The 17,884-nt window shown below is 37.9% G+C and overlaps 1 protein-coding gene across 1 annotated transcript in view; it reads right to left on the bottom strand.

The window, feature by feature from the left end:
* The window catches only part of sorbs2a (sorbin and SH3 domain containing 2a), a 45,100-nt gene extending 39,682 nt beyond the window's left edge, over nt 1-5,418 (bottom strand). Inside the window, exon 1 of the mRNA XM_079463416.1 lies at nt 5,240-5,418. The gene's annotated coding sequence lies outside the window, so the exon portion shown is untranslated. The remainder of the gene's footprint in view (nt 1-5,239) is intronic.
* Between the last annotated feature and the right edge of the window lie 12,466 nt (nt 5,419-17,884).

The following is a 17,884-nucleotide window of genomic DNA, read 5'->3' as shown; positions in this document are numbered from 1 at the left end:
GGTTTGGTCTGCTCAGAAAATGCATTTTATAAAAAAAATATATTTACTCTTATACATGCACATACTCTACAACATAACATATAGCAAGGACCGTGTAGAATCTCCTCAATGCACTAAAACCCAGATGACATAATCACTACGACAACCTGTTACTCCATGCTGAGCCAACAAAATATTTATGCACAGCGATAATTTGAGGAAAAGAGGAAATTACAGCTTGAGTGGAAAGAAAAAAAACACGTCTGACACAGAAGCAGGAGACTAAGAGATATCTAATACACCCGAGCTGGGGAAAATCTAATTTGGTCAAATGAAAAATTTTAACAGTCGTATCATGTGATACAGGAAGCGGAATCAATATATAATAGTTCAGCAGGACAACACATAATAAAAAAGGAAACAAAGATTGATATGAGACATTCCTCAAAGAGGTTGCATTATGCAAGAATGAGCTCCTTATCGATGAGGCACAGTGACACATATACGCACGCACACCACAGTGAAATCTTCAATGCGCCTCAATGCTAATTGGACTTATTGGTGCGGTTTGTGTGCGTCAATAAAGACAACTAAGACTTGGCACACGAAAGGAACATGAACAATGTCCCTTTCACTCTCACACAATGGCAAACAGAATGCCAAAACGCTGCACAAACTCATAGACCTGGTGTTAAAACAACAGTTCATTTGAAAGACAACAATAACATTTACATTTAAGAACATTCACTTCTATGTGCACTAGCCCTTTAAGACTCAGTAGTGTCTACTTCAACATACTGTATGTCCACTGTGTACTTTGTGATACACATCTGCTCATAAGTGCGCAGTATCCTCACTAAAAGTTTAAAAGGTAGGTGTGTGGGTAAACACTGTCTGGCCAAGTTTCATACTATTCCCAGACCGCTGAAACTCAAACTCCCTGTTTTCCTGTGCTTTCGTTTGAAGTCTTTGTTGTGGAGAGAGCCAGTGAGCTTAAACAAATCAGGCAAACAAAAGAATGGTGAAGAGAGGTAATATACACATAAATCGCTTGCAGAACCATGCTCTCTCTCTCTCTGTCTATCTGATGGAGAGGTTCACACAAAGAAGTGTGTCAAATAACCTGATGGTAAGAGTTCCACAAATCTCTTAGATAGGGATTGAAAGATCCATTACTGTGCTTATCATATAAACCATTCAATGATGCAAAGAATTCCACCGGCTACTGGAATGTTATGTGCAGGTGAGCATGTGTGTATAATGGAGGCAGATATCTCACTTTCTATGTACTGTAGGGGTGATGAGGTCAAGGTGGCATTCCAGAACAGCTCTGAGAGTATAATAATGTAACACACGCACACACTGCATTTAATGTTCTAAAAAGTGCAATTACAGCTGTTTTCACACAAAGAAAGAAAGAAAGAAAGACAGACAGAAAGAAAGAAAAATAAATGGTTGGCAGGTTAATAAAGAGATGCACTTGTTCCTTTACTATGGCAACTTTAAGCACTAGGCAGTTCAGTGCTGATAAATGAAAGTTATGAGGGCAATCTCTCTTTCTTAGCACAGGCCGAAATGGTGCAATCCTCCCAGGGAGACTTACTGCAGCTTTTGCAGTAAATGACTTGCACTATGCAGACCTGCTCCCCCGCCACGTCTCCATTTTTTTCATTGCAGTATATACTTTACAATCTTATGTCAAATGTTCACTGCTGACATCAATTGCTCACCTTCACCATCATAAATTCCAAACAAGCTCTTTTTAAAAAGCAAACGTCAGTTAAATAAATGTCTCCACCACACTTTTTTGCTTTCTCTGCTTTGATATCTTTTTTATTTGACCTTTTCTGCTGAATTCAGGCTATATGTCAAATCTTATAGTAATATCAAAAGCAGACCCTAGGAAAGCACTTCAAGAAAATTCTTCTGGGGTTTGCACGGTTTGGCCATTCATGTTCGAATCAGCAACCGAACCTTCTAAAAATGGGCTGTTTGCTGAAATGAGGTAAACTCAACAGCTTAAACATATTTTGTTATTTAGTGTATTCCAACTACAGCATATTTCAAGACATAGATAAAATGCTTTGGTACATAAAACAATTTGAACAAATTCGCCGAGTTATCGTGTTGCACTTTTAAGTTTCTCTTTTAAAATGTATAACCTATTAATTATTAATGTAATGTATTACCGATTAATGCATTTTATTATTTCCAAATAGTTTTTATTTTAATATGCTAACCACAACCTATAGGCTAAACACAGTTTTAAAGCCACACAGTTACAATGTTTTAGTGACTTTTTATATTGCAAGTTGAAATGGAATCGCCATCCGATCTACTGACAGACGTTGTAGCCTTTTGATGACTGAAATCACTGCCGTCATCTCATACACAGGATAAAAGTCCGGCTTTAAAGATCGGGTAACATGCAATGTCATGCATTCTTACATCTTTACACTGTTTAACGCTTCTCATGCTTAACATGGTCATCTTGTTGCAAAACTGCGCTTGATATACTCCCCCTGCACTCCAACTTGTTGAAAGTTTTTTATTAGTTTTTATTAGAATAGAATCCCTGTTACGAAACAGGGATCCTATTCCTTCTATTGGGCAATTCTCCCGAAAAAGCACGACAAGGCGAAAGAAATTGCCCGCCAACAGACGACCCGCTTATCAAGATTGGCTGCGCTATGTCAAGATTGGCTGCACTGTTGACCTGCAGCTGTAGCTCGTTTCTCTTAGTGCTAAAAGATGCCGGACACGAACTGCACACGGTTAGACAAACCATCTCATATGTCTATGTTTCGTTGGCAATCGGCGTCTACGTGCATAATGTAAAAAGCATGAAGGGATTAATGCCATGATGTGTTGTGTGCTGATGAAAAACCAACAGACTGATGAAAAATGTGTGACATTTTCTCATTATGCAATGTGCGGGACAAGGAGTGAAAATGGTGTGCGGTACAACACAAAGCAGGATGGGTAGTTGCCCTAACTGTAATGTTATACATCAAGAAAATCATTACTCAAACTTATTTGTAACCCAAGTAATATGTCAAATCCAGTAATATGTCAAACGCAGGAATGTCTATGAGTGGTTGAGTGGGTGATGTGTGACATGACCTTTGATACGCCTGCCTGCTGGCCGGTCAGTGCTGATGAATAAGGACGTGACCGAGGCTCCTGGCATGCCTGGGATGACTGTGATATCAGAACAAGCTGCAAGCCGATACTAAACAGAGAGATGATGTAATTGTGCGAAAATGTTCTGGGAACATGATAAAAGTACAGTCAGGGAAGTAAAGACAAGTGCAGGTATGAGGAAGGCTGATCCTAATCCGATGATTTATTTTACACCATCGGTTCACTGTGATAAAGGCATGCCAAATCCTTTGCAAGCAATGCAGGCTTTGAAAACTACAGAAACATCTTGACACCAGAGGAGATGCTTAACGTTTCACTGAGAACCTTTTATCATCTCTTTTAGATTTTAGATATGTGTACATATCTAACAAAGAAACCAATATACTGACCGAGGAACCCAAAACGTTAGATCGGCCAATACGTATACTCTTTGCAGCAAAAAATTACTATTCTTTACCGAAATCCATCTGTCGTTCAGAAAGTGAATAACCAATAATGAACAGCATGAAAGAAGTGCAAGCTATCACTCATTGAAATATCATACATAATATACCTACACATCTAAACAAACACTTACATTTAAACACAGAAACACCCTGCTGAAAACCTACACATAAACACATATCCAAACACACACTCCCAGTGTTGAGAATAAATGGACCTCTTCTGTCCCATCTCAACACCCCATCCATTATCACACTGAATACGAGCTACGCATTCCTGACACTTCAATTGCGAGGTTATTAAAAGCACGGCTGTTGAGTAAACACATATGATCATATCTGCTGATCTATACAGAGCAGACAGTGTGACATATGCCTTTTGGATGGATGTAGATGGAGCATGTGATAGAATATATAACATCAACATGCTCTGATATCTTGAAGTAGCAAGCATACGTTTCCTATGTCTCCATTGAGTAATGCTTCTGTGTGGGGATGATCTGTACTTTATCCGGCACTATTCTAGGGATCTCTACCCAGTAACATTAGACAAATGTATGCAGGCACCTTGGCTTTAGGCATGCAAAGCTCATCGCACAAACACTCAGCATCGGCTTTATTGAGACGCTTTCTTTAGCACTTTGAACCTCCCGGTGCATGTGTCTGTCTGCCAGTATAAGTGCTACGGAAGACCTTTTGGTGTGGACGTTCCTGCATAAACAGTATGATCCATTCACTCACAGACAGAATATGTAAGTTGATAAGATCCGACTATGAGCCATAAAACGGCATTGAATGTGAATCACAATAGTTTTACTACAAATACTTCAAATGTACATTATGTAATTTGTGTAAAACATCTATTTTTGAAGACATACAAAGCTTACGCTGCTTTTTCTAAGCATTCATTTAAACCGTTTTCTGTATCTACAAGGATACTTTACAGATCACTGCGCAAAAACAGCTGTGTAATAGACTCTGCATTGCTGAAAATGATGAAAAAACACACTGCAAACCAATAATCATAATCCTACCTCAATCCTACCGCAAAGCCAAAACCTTGACCACAATCCGTGATGTAAGGACACAGGTCGGTCATTATCTCCATCGGACTTTACTAATGAGCCGGTAATAACAAGCCGCTTAATTGTTATGTTAATCAACAAAGCCAAAGAATTTTGGCGCAGGATTTCGAGACACAGGCGCTCTTTGTTGTTGTGGAAGGTCACGCTAGATTAAGTTACGGGTAATCGGTTTCACTCTGCGCAAACTCAATCCAAATATGCGGAATTAGGACAGACACAACTCTATTACTCCACTTGTTTGGTCAACTAATACAACACGTAACAAGTAACAGAACAAAGGAATCCGTAGTGTTGTACAGTAACGTCATCCACCCAAACGAAAAAGCGGCAGCAAATAAATAATAGGTAATGCCACCATCTGTCAGCTGCACGTTGTTTGGATGTGGTCTGGCTAACACAGCGCATCTCTGATGTACACACCCACAGAATAGATAAGTGCTGAGATCTGAAATGTGCATTAAAATAAGGCGCATTTGGAATCCTGCGCTTCTGAAATCTATATGTTACACAAAATACCTCCACAATCTGCTTCTGACATCAACAAACTGTTCGATCTGCGTGTCACTGTGAAACATCTGCGTTTCTTACCCTGAGCAATAAACGCGTAAATTGAGTCATCCACCAAACCCAACAGCAGTTACGCACTAACGCGCAGCATGTAGGCTACTGTAAGTCCATCGGAGTCAGAGATGAGAATGAGGAGGTCAGGTCTGAAAGCGCCCACCTGCTTCTTTTCCGCTGAGCCGACTCCAGATGAAAGCGTGAATGCGCATGAACTGTAGTGCGCGTCACCACCCTTTCCTCTTGACATGGGTCAGCGGTTCTCGTGGGAAACTGGAGAGCTATTGGAATAGCAGTGCGGTGAAACTGTCTCTTTACACATGACGAAACGCCTATCTGTGTCGGCAGGAGGTGGAGAAGGAAACGGATGGATCGCATTCGTTGATCATGCTCAAGTCGCTGTGCGGGAGCGCGCCACGAGCGGAGTGGGCAAGTCCAGAAGTAGTGATTTTATCCAGACATCGTCTAATGGCTACCGTCCGCTGTCTTGTTTCTCGGGAAGAGGGTTATTTTATATCATAGCCTAAGTCTGTTTCCTCATGTGTGAGATGGAGAGCAGCGCCGCGCATTGGTCCCTCACGGGCTGTCAGTAGCCATGGCAACGAGAACACTTCAATTAGCGCATGGGCTTGCAGGAGAGCGCAGCTTGTGATGGGAGATTCTGAAGTCACCTCTGCCGCTCAAGGGCACAACACCGCACTGAAGTGTTATAATAACTCTACATTTACACAGTTAGAGGAGCACAGCGGAAATGAAGGGCAGCTCTGATAACTGAGAATGAATTGATTCTACTTTAAATGTTTGAAAGAAATGTGTTAAAACCAACTTAAAAACTGTTGCTGAAATATTTGTGCTTATATAAACTAACTTCACGCGGCAACTACTGTAACACCAAGTAGTATCATTTTAAACTCTTACAAATGATATCTCCATGTGGTGTGGAGTGCCCACTACTGTCCTTCATAGTTCACTCATGGGCAATGAAGGAACTCACCAATACACTAGCGAAATAATACATTATTAAATGGCAAGATGAAGAGATCCCCTACCATTTGACCCATTTAACGCAGCAACACATTGTATATGCATGTACCAATCCAAACAGGTCTCAAAAGGCATAACAAGTAAATGGCATCACAAAGAATTGTTTAATTTGCCTACGGCTATAATGACCACCAGTGGAATCAATAATATATTCACTTTTAGAACCTCTGTGCTTCATGATATCTATATATGTTAGCTTGTAATATACCGTATAGAGACTTCGTTTTTTTGTCAATATAGAATTATAAATGTCAGAGCTATGGCGGGGGTTTAAAAGATGACCATTTCACAATGTAAAACTTTTTCAGATTTTCTGAAATGTACACAAGATCCCAATACAAAAAAAGCTTTTACATCTAAATGAACTACAATCTTCTGGCAATCATTTGAGACAGAGTGCAATAGGGGGCTACATTATGGCTTGATGCCATGCTCTCATGCAATTTTAAAATGTTTTTCCACAGAAGACCTTTAACCATCATCTGATCGGACTGTGAAAGCCAGAGTAGAATCACAGTCTTTGTCCGTTTCATCTGATATTATAATAAAACAGCCTTTCGATTTTACATTTTACAGGAAACAACACTTGACTTGTTTGTGTTTAAAATGGCCATATTTGACCAGATTTTGTGTATGTTAGGAAAGTCCTAATGTTTTGATTCAATCGTGTACTAAAACATGCAAGTAATTCAATTGTCAGCAGCACCCTTAAAATATTCGATTTTGAAATCTTTCTTAAAGTGATAGTTCACCCAAAAAGGAAAATTCTTACACTCTTTACTCACCCTCTTGTCATTTCAAACCTTCATGACTTTCTTTCTTCTGCAGAACACAAAAGAAGATATTTTGAAACAAGTTGGTAACCGAACAGCACTGTCTCCCATTCACTTCTATGGACACAAAATGAATGCAAGGCAATGGGCACCAGTTAACAACATTTTCAAAAATATCTTCTTTTGTGTTCTGTGGAAGAAAGAAAGTCAGGTTTGAAATAACAAGAGAGTGAGTAAATGATGACAGAATATTCATTTTTTGGGGGGACTTTCACTTTAACATTTGCTGAAAATAGACAAAATGATGAGCTCTCTCTTTGGAGAGGCGAGAGAAGATGTGGCAAATTGTGTATCCATTGCAAGATTTCGCCTAAGTCACAAATGCCCCACCGTACTGTTATGCTGCTTTGGACAGTCAAATACCGCACATCAGTAACACCTTGAGCTACTGGAGATCAAAGATGTCCAAATATAATCTCATCACTCAGAGCCGACCTTTGCAATAGAATATGACTGTATACATGTGTGTGTGTGTGTATGTAGGTGAGTGACAGAGTGCATTTAGTCTCAGAGGGTAGCCAAATCTCCTGGTTATCTGGACTGGAAAATCACTATGACATTGAGGGGACATTTTTGAGAGCCCAGCGCTCATGGGACCAAGTGGGACTGGACTGCAAGGGTAACTGTGTGCGATTATACGGGAGGGGTCAGAAATAACGCACTTCATACATAATGCCTATAGATAGATATATTCTTAAAACACTTTAAATGGTGATAACCTAATAGTTAGAGGTCCTCAAATGCTATTTTGTATTTTAGTGGAATATGTAATTTGCAAAATATGATAACGATATATCCAGTATATATACAGTATTCGCATAGGCCTATATATTTATACCAATATAAAATCTAAAAGTAAATTGATAGTATATGGCAGGAGAAAACACACACCTTAAAGTAAGCACAGAGATTGATGTCGAGGACCAGCATCCAAAACACAACACATGCTGGTGTGAATTTTGTATAAAATGCAGCTGTTAAATAAAAAAGGTTTGATGGCTAAACTGAGTTTACTGTGTATTTGACTAAAAACAAACTTGGACATTTTTATGTGTCAAATTCTTGCCTCTCTGATTGATAGCTGGGTTAAAACCAAGCTATGCTGGTTTTCTTCACTTAGATCCAGGCAGGCAGTACACACCCTGTGTCAGGGGCGCCATGCACACATTTATTTTAAGGGGCCACAGGGAGCACAACACAAAAACATGTCCTATACGTACAAATACATACATTTAAAGCAATATTATAGAGAATATCTCTGATTGATACATAAATTTTCTTCCCAGTCAAATTTTTACAATTTTTAAGGTAAATGCATCAGTCCGGTGTGGTATACAATTTTGTGCTATAGTAGTTAAAGAGTCATTGTTTGCATACAAATGAACAAAAAAAATGTTTTTGATAAACTGCCAATAATACAGATTTATTATCCCAGAAATTCCTTCCATTATGAAATTCCTTCCATTAACGAAAATATATAATGGAATATATTACGTAATACATTAATTTAAGTGAATCTTAAAATTTGAAAAGTGTCAATTCTTTATGTATTATTAAAAATGTTGTATATATTATTTTAACTAATGTACCACTCTATTTATTTCCAAATCTGGATTAAATTAATTAATATATTATAGATGGTTTATTTAGAGGAAAATATTTTTTTTTAAAGAGAACTGTCAGTTGTTGAACCTTGAAATTGAACTGTAACATAAAAGTTATTCACTTTAAACGATGCTACCTGTATTTGGAGGTTGCATGCAAAACTGACAATTCAAAAATCTGAGGGGGCGCGTGCCCCCTCTGTTTGAATGGGCATGACGCCTCTACCCTGAGTGTCACTGAAATCCCACACAAATAAACAGCATGACACGTCACAGCCCACCAATCATGACATCATGCCCTAGACTTTAATTTTCTCACACGTGAGCACCAGAAATACCGCAAAATGCACCCAGCATGCTTCCTTGACACACACGCACACGCACACGCACACACACACTTTACTGTGTCTGCATATGTGATAAAATAAGCAGGAAAAATTAACACCCTTATCTCTAGCTACTGTTCACATGCAGTTTGCTTCCAGAAAGCTTGACATTCCCTGCGTTTGATAATGTGTCTTTATCGCTGCCTGCTTAGCTTTAGCAATATAGCATTCCCGTTAGGAAAATTCCACCATGAGGTCATTTTTCGAAGAGGAATAAATGGATTCAAGAACTCTCACCTTTGATGTTGAGAGAACATAGTGAGAATAAGAATTGTATTTCTTGAAATCTGTTTCTATTTCTTTTTTCCAAGTGCAAGCAATACACGATGAGCCAATTTGTTTAACAATTATGTAGCCTATTTGTTTTATATGCTGCCTTTGCACATTATTACTCTGAGGGAAATTTTGACTTATCAACTTTAAGTTAAATAAGCCTAGAGAATTCAGTCAAATAAGCCGAGGTTGATAACCACATCTCTTAAATGTTTTACTGTTTATCTTACTCTGCTTGTCTGTGTTTGCTGCATTTCTTTGCATCTTCCCCACTATCTATCAAGTTGAATTTTATTGGCACCGCATTCTAGCAGAATTAATCTCAGTATGGATCATGCACTTGCTTTACTGTGCTTCTATCTTTGTTCTCCTTGAACAAGACTAAGAATTCAATCTCAAAAACAAGCATTCAGTCCCAGCCATAGGCAATGTTTCGATCATTAACCTTATTTTCTTCATAAAGCATTTCTTGAACACATGATGGATTTGAAATATCTCAACTAAGACCTTCAAAAACTAAAGCAGCATTAAACACAACATGCAAGAACATATGTTTTTTCCTCATTCTCATGTACAAATTATAAAATGTATATTATATAAGACATAAACCAGCTAAGGAAGCACTGCAGTGTTGTATCTGGCACAATTGCTGCTTTGTGTTCTAACATTGTGTGCCTTTTTTACCATGATCATATGAAGTCCTCTGATCCTTTAGTCTGCTTCTTGTGTTACATAACTGCCCTCTCGAACACAAACATTCTCAGCCAATGTGCAGACCTCAAGGCCTGAGATTAGAGTTAAGAGAGCGAGCTCTGACCACACACACACACACACACACACACACATATACACAGCTATATTTACCCATCTACTTCAAACCTCACTAGACACCCTGGTCCTGAAAGCATCCAATCTAAATATGTGATAATTCAGTGCCTGATACTGAGGAAGTAGGGGGAGAGAGAGGGTTGTTATGACTGGATATGAAGTGAGAAAGAAAACCACAGGGAAAACACTTCAGAAAGGGGGAAAGGGACGAGTGGAGAAGACGGGATGCAGAAGAAGTGAGGAGAGATGTGAGATTCTGTCTTGTTAAGCATCTTCACAACTGAGAGAACGGGGGAAAGGAAAGATTCCCTGTTTCACACATGAATGCAGACAAGCACACATGCATGCGTTTTTCTATCATTTTGGTAATGATACTTTCTAGAACAAACCCAAGAGTGAGATAATAAGTGTGTTAAGCTTTTTCCTTATTGGCTGGTCTCTTGTAGTATGGTTTTTATTTGACCCTAAAAACAGGCTATTATGGCAATGGCTTCATGAATATGATTGATATAATATTGGTTAAGTAGTTGTAATAAATTGGCTGGAATTCAAATTAGATTAACTAAAGTTATTTTGTATGTTTGGTTATAATGGCCTTGTCACAAATTTTTGCTGCAAACTACAGCCATACACACACACATACTGTGAACGATAAAATAGATGGCCTGCCATGTTAGGACATGATTCACACACTTACAGTGCCATGCCTCACTCACACAGTAGACACCAATGCCACCTCTGCACAATAAAAACATAATAACACAGCTGCTCTCAGCAGCACTTAGCAATCAGCATCTCTCCCACATTCATAACTGCTAGCACCCACACACTCAGACAGAGACAGACAGACGCACACACCCATGCACGCTCGCACACACACACATAGTCACAGACACATACGCACACACATAGTCACAGACAAAAAAATATTTTGTGTACATTATTTAATTTAAAGCAAAACATGGTTTAGCTACTCTCTAAACCTTTCTAATAGGGAGAACTACATAAAACGTTTGTGTGTGACATGCTTTACTATGTGTAAGGGTGCAATGTAACCTCGACTACACCTGAAGAAAGCTGTTTTATTAATTTCAGAAAAGGTTTGTATCTTTTAATTACATTCCTAAAAATGCACACAAATTAGCAGTTTTTTTTAACTGCGGATCACAACAGCAGGAAAGTTACTAAAGGATCAATGTGTGTTTTTTAAGCGGCATCTAGAAGTACGCAAACCTCACCCTCCCTTTCGAAGCACTGCGGTGGATGCACAGAAGGAGACAACATAGTTATGAAACTGTAGGCTTTTGTCCGTTTTGGGCTACTGTAACAACGTAGCGAATTAAGGGGACCCACAGCGTATGTAGATAGAAATAGCTCATTCTAAGGTAATAAAAACATTATGCTTCCTTATGTAAGGTCTTCATACACCTCTAAAGACATATGTGTATTATATAGCATTTGTGTCAATAGATCCTCCAAAAAATTACACTCTGGACATGTTTTAAAAATTTTTACAGATTTTTTTTAACTGATCTCATTAACAGTACAGATGCTGTGATGATTCAGGATTGCTAAACAGAAATATGGCTGTAAATACATACACAGAATGGAACAATTTCTCTTGTAGTAAAGCAGTTTAAGAGCCTGTCTGATTTACATGTTTCTTAGAGGGATCATATCTTCTATTTGACTCAAAAGATAGATATGTAATATCATGATAATACACAAAAGGCTGCCTCAATGGCAGCATTAAGTTCCTGGTTGAGGCTACTGCTGAGAAGGCTTGATTTGTCCTAAGTCACCTCACTCAGCGGACATTCCTATCAATAAACCTGAACATTAACTGAAACAAAGTTTGTTCTTACTGTAAACTCAAATTGCACTATACGAAAAACTTTTTTCCGGGTTATTCCAGATACTGGCACTTCAGAGCTCCTACCACAGAACATTTTCAGTTTTTGCAACCCAGTCTAAAAGCTGTTTGCGGCATGGGCACGAAACTTGGAATCTATTCATTTGTATCTATTATCTATTCACATATTTCCCTTTTTTCTTTTATATATATCGACAACCTGTTTTCAAAAGAAGTCGTACATATTCTAGGAGGAGACAACGAGTTCTCGGTGGCTTGGTGACTTGGTGGTGGTGATGTTGAAGTCAAGCGACCATATTTTGTTTATATCGTCGTGTTTGCTTTTTATTTCTGGGGATTGTATTTAAGCTTAAGAAATAAATATTAACTGTTGGTCTGCAATATGGACCAGACCTTCAGCTCAGAGACCAAGCGGCGGATATACAGTATGTGAAACTAGAGCTTGAAAAACATTCTCATCAACTTCTCTCAGATTTCAGGTGTATTTTTCTTAATTACAGTTAGACCATAATAATTACATTTGGTTAAATGTAGTTAACTATGTTTGTTTTTATAGAAATGCTGTTCCAAGAAAACAAAGATGGCATTCTACTTGGCAAAACTGACCAAATAGGAGAGAGTTTAGAGACATTACTCAATGGCCTGATTTTGGTTAGTAATTAGGTAATGGCTCATTCAATCCCAGCAGCCCACTGGTGCAATACAATAGAGATCAAATTCATTATTCATCTGAGAAATCTCAATATGCCTCCTTCTGTTTTCCAACTAACCTCGTTCACAATCTCGATAAATGAAACATTTCTTTACATTTGGCTGATAGACAGGATAAGAGGTCTTATGTGCAGCTGTACCAAAAGAAAATCTTCTTTGGTACAGTAGCAACCCTATAAGGATTGATCACTTGATTTATCCTCATACCCTGTTCAGCAAAAAAGGAATCAAAGGCGCTTATGTTTTTCCCAGGCACAAGTCAAATTAGACAAAAATGCAAAGAATGGACTAAACAATTCATTCCCACACATTCCACGAATCTGGAATTTCCTGGGGGGGACATCCAAGCAGTGTAACTTCCTGCACCTATCTAAAGTAAGAGAACATGAGATCAAGTGTGAATTTGTGTAACCTTACTAAAATGAGAGAGGAGTGATGACTTATTTAGTCTAATAACTTAACCTTTGCCTAAATTAGTGAAAAAGGCCATTATCTTAAATCATGTTAAGAATGCTTTAGGGTCAAGAATGCTTTAGGGTCTCGAATTATTTGTAACAGAATCGTTTGCAGAAATGTGACTGATGTTTGCTGTATAGTGTGATGTTGCTGTTTTGTGTTGTATTAGGGGCTGTGTTCTGTTCTGTGCTGAGCTATGCTGCTGATCCGGGTACAGTATTGATGCCCTGCTGCCCCTCGGGGCACATTATGTGTGTGTGTTTGTGTGGCTGAGTCAGCGATTGGCCTGTACCGCAGCCTCCTGATGTGAAAAAAGCGCTATGAGCAATTGTTCTCACACACAAACACAAAGCACTGACTCATTTTGTTCACATATAAAGCTGTGAGGGTTTTATGGTCCATACATGAGTGTCTTCCTGACATTCCATCGAACAGTCATTTCACAAGGTGATTGATAGTATGCTGAGAGGTTTTCAGTTATTGGATGCTGACTATAGATCTGCCTTAGATGTCCTGTATCTAGCTTAGTTTATTGTTTTACCAGCAGGTTTTAACCTAAACTACCTGCAAATAACCAAGAGTGATATTGCCAGCATACATTTGAGCAAAACAACGCATCTTTCTCATTTTCTCCACAGACAGACAGATGCAGATGAATAGACAGCTATGAGATATGTAGACATGATTTCCACAAATGCATTTTACAGCAACACACTTATGAAATATGCATAAACTTGGGATGAAAATACACATGCACACATACCTTCATAAAGAAAATGTAATAATCAGCACAATTATAAACTGTTATCAACAGCACATAACAACAGCACATGCACAAATATGCACCAGCAAACACACACAGATCTTTTACCTGTCTAGAGTTTCAATAAAATCCAAATCCATAGACTCAATGTCCAAATACGATGTTACTGTATGTGCCGACTTGCGATCACACTCACTCTCTCGCTATCTCTCTCAAACACACACAGCAACCTCAGCTCTGCATGGGTGGACGATAACGTGAAAACACAAAAAGTGTCCAAAAATATCTGTGCATGTGTTTCTCCATACCTGTGAGTAGATTCCTGATTGAGACCATATCAGCTCTTTTCAATGCTGACTCAAATGTACTTTACAGCTGATCTCTCTCTCTCTCTCACACACACTCTCACACACACATTAATTGTCAATCAACTTCATTCTTATCACAACACTGACATATCTGTAAGATAGCATAATGTGGTCTTCTCAAATAATTTCTCATTTTTTAGTAGGTGGAGAGAAGCTATAAAGATGGAATGATCTTTATTAGCACCTATTGTATTATTGATCTTTTATGACATATCGCTTATTGCTCCCCGAACTCTTTGTAAGTCGCTTTGGATCAAAGAGTCTGCTAAATGACTAAATGTAAATGTAAATGGAATGATGTTGTCTGTGGTTTTTATATGATATGATCTAACCCTAAACGATAAATATAGCATGCAAGTCCGGACTAGAAAACATTATGCAGATTAATATAGTTAGTTACAATATATAGAGTATGCAGTCACAAGAATACAAACTGATGTACAGCATGTTTATTTACAGTATACAGATTATAGCCTACTATCACTTTATGCCATTGGTTGCATATGCACTTTCAATTGAAGTGTTTTATGCAGTTTAGAAAATTTAATTTCCGAATTGACATAAACCTTAGGACATTATGTCCTAACGTTTTATTCCTGGGATATGGTTTAACCCTTTTATTGCAAAAAAGAAAACCTCTCTGTCATGGCAGGGTACTCGTACTGTTGTTACTGTTTTAGAAAGTGTACAGTCCTACACTGGTAAAACTCAAATGAGTACACTTACACTGCAACTGTAAAAGTGTATTTGGTCACTTTTAATATTGTATACAAGGAAATATGCAGTTACAGCGATTTTCATATCTGACAGGTCGTTTTTCCATATTGGCTTTTGTAACTAAATGTATTGCAAGTAAAGATCTAATTTATTACCTCCACAGTAAAGTATTGTGCATACCTTTGTTGGAGCCACCCAATGGTGTCATTTCTTTAACTATTTTTGAAGGACTTTACATCTTATACTGCAGGGACATATCCAGCCAATAAGAACTGTCCACTGCAATAAACACTGTTTTAATCATTTTTGTGATAAAAATATAGCCTACTGTAATTGTATAATTGGACAATATATACTGATACAAAATATACAAACAAAGCATACACTATACTGGTGATGTGTGTTCATGTAGCACGGTAGGCAATCAGAATATACAGTAGAACAAGTAACCAAGTACAGAAAAGCGTCTGTCAAATTGTGTCACTGTAAGGTCACTGTAAGGTTTCTGTTCATCCGTAAAAGAATGTTCAAGAAAAGCAATCTGAAAGAGATAGAGAAGACATAAAAGCAGGACACAAAAGATGAATTCTATCTAGATGGATAATGAAAAAAAGAACATGTTATCAGTTCAATTATGCATGAGTTGAACAAGTATGGAGAATGTTAGGGGTTATTTAGCCTGCATTGGAAATGTCCCATTATAAATGCACTTCAAAAAAGAAAAATCAAACTGCAGCAGCATTGGTGTTTGAATACGACAATGTGTTTGAGCAGGACAGGATATAAAGAATAAAGAAATATAGGGCTACTACACTATCCACAATGTGTAATCTGTATCTGTATACCTTGTGCTTCTAAACGGGGGAGTAAAATAAATTCTGATTCCACTGGTTCTAGCATCCATTTCAGCAATGTGCATGCAAATTTATGCAAACTGTAAATTATGCAAAATCGCTAATGGTTCAGGATTACCCACCGCTAATCTTTTTAGAATCATAGAACCGACATTAGAGTCTGTGTGGGTGCCGGGAATGATGGATTGCCTGCAGTAACTATCTTCGTGAATAGCTGCATGTTACTTTTAACCGTCTCAGCAAAACAAGCGGAGGTTAACCAGCATCACACACACACATAACATTGATTGCTTGTGTGGAGCAAATTATTGCTGGCGAAGAAATGGAAACTACCTGCAGAGCATTGACAGTATATCAGTAATATATATACAGTATGGAGAGTGTATTCGAGATTCAGATAAAGGGCAGGTTACATTGATGTGACTGGACATGAATGGGACAGAACTCCCAAAACCTAATTTACATTTCTTTCATTTGATTTCTTTATATTTGATTTAGCAGATGTTGAAGTAAACCCTGTCTGAGGTCTTCTGCTCCACGTCCAAATGTCACACACAAATACTGATGCTGTGCAAAGTAACCTGCTGTTAGTCAGTGTGTCATCAGATTCCAGGTGCCCTTGCACTTCCTACTGCGGTTGCTAGGCAACAGCATACATCAGAATCTAAATGTCTTCACAAAACTTTTCCTCTGCTGAACTCTGACACCAGACATTAATTGTTTCATATTATGAATCCAAATTGTATACCTAAGTAAAAACAATCACGTTCATGCAACTCATCTTTAACTGATAACAGTACATGTGACCGCAAAGTCTACCAAAGATGTAATAACTTTTTATGTTAGCATAACCAAAGGCCTAGAACATTATTACCGAAAGCTTAACTTTGTCGTTGTGCATATCAATCAGAAATCGTGCTATAATTATAAATGTCATATTCATAGTTAAATAGCCTACATATCAAATGTTGATGTTAGACAAAAAGGTTTTCAAAGTGCAAAGAATTATTGAAATCTTTGGCTCCCTCAGGTGGACATTGCGATTAACTGCGTATAAACCTTTACAGTGTCTTGAAACAAAACATGTACACGGCGGAAAGATAATGGAGGATTATACAAGATGGTAACGATGACTATGTGTACATTTTATTTATACATTTGATGACGATTTGTTTATTTTAATAGCCCTAGTTTTGAACAGCAGTCGAATATGCTTAGGAAATAGGGGGATATCCCTCGCACTTAGTCAAATCCTCTTTTTCAGCCCAATACAAATTGCCGAGGTCGAAATGGATATTAAAATAGCAGAAGTTACATAAAATTGGTTGCGCTGTCAAGGATGTTTTTTTATGTTGGACAAGAAAAACTTACCACATTCGTCAATTTTTATAAGGAATAATAAGCTTTCGAAATTGAATGCAGATAAAGGGTCGTGGAGGGTTTAAAAAAATCGATATTTAAAGCCAACCTTGACCTCTCTGACGAATTCAATGACGCTGTTGGATATGACACGTCTGCAGAATTCGTTTCAAATGTATATCTAACTAAAACTAATCACGTTTATGCAACTCAAGTGGACAGTACATCTGACCACAAAGTCTACCCAAGATGTAATACATTTTTATGTTAGCACAACCAAGGGCCTACCTTTTAAAAAGCCACTCATTTTGGTTGACATTTAGACATACTAATATATAATTATTATAGGCCTAACATAAAAACATACATCAAAATCAAACTATTAACAAACGTTATTGCTGAAGGCTTAACTTCGTCGTTGTGCATATCAATCAGAAATCGTGCTATATTTATATATGTCATATTCATAGTTAAATAGCCTACATATCAAATGTTGAACAATGTTGATTTGTTATTCAAAAAGGTTTTCAAAGTGCAAATAATTATGAAATGAAATCTTTGGCTCCCTCAGGTGGACATTGCGATTAACTGCGTATAAACCAT

Source organism: Barbatula barbatula (assembly GCF_947034865.1).
Source record: "Barbatula barbatula genome assembly, chromosome: 8".
Classification (NCBI taxonomy): Eukaryota; Metazoa; Chordata; class Actinopteri; order Cypriniformes; family Nemacheilidae; genus Barbatula; species Barbatula barbatula.
Note: the sequence above shows the minus strand (reverse complement) of the source record. Positions and strands in the feature narration are given on the sequence as shown.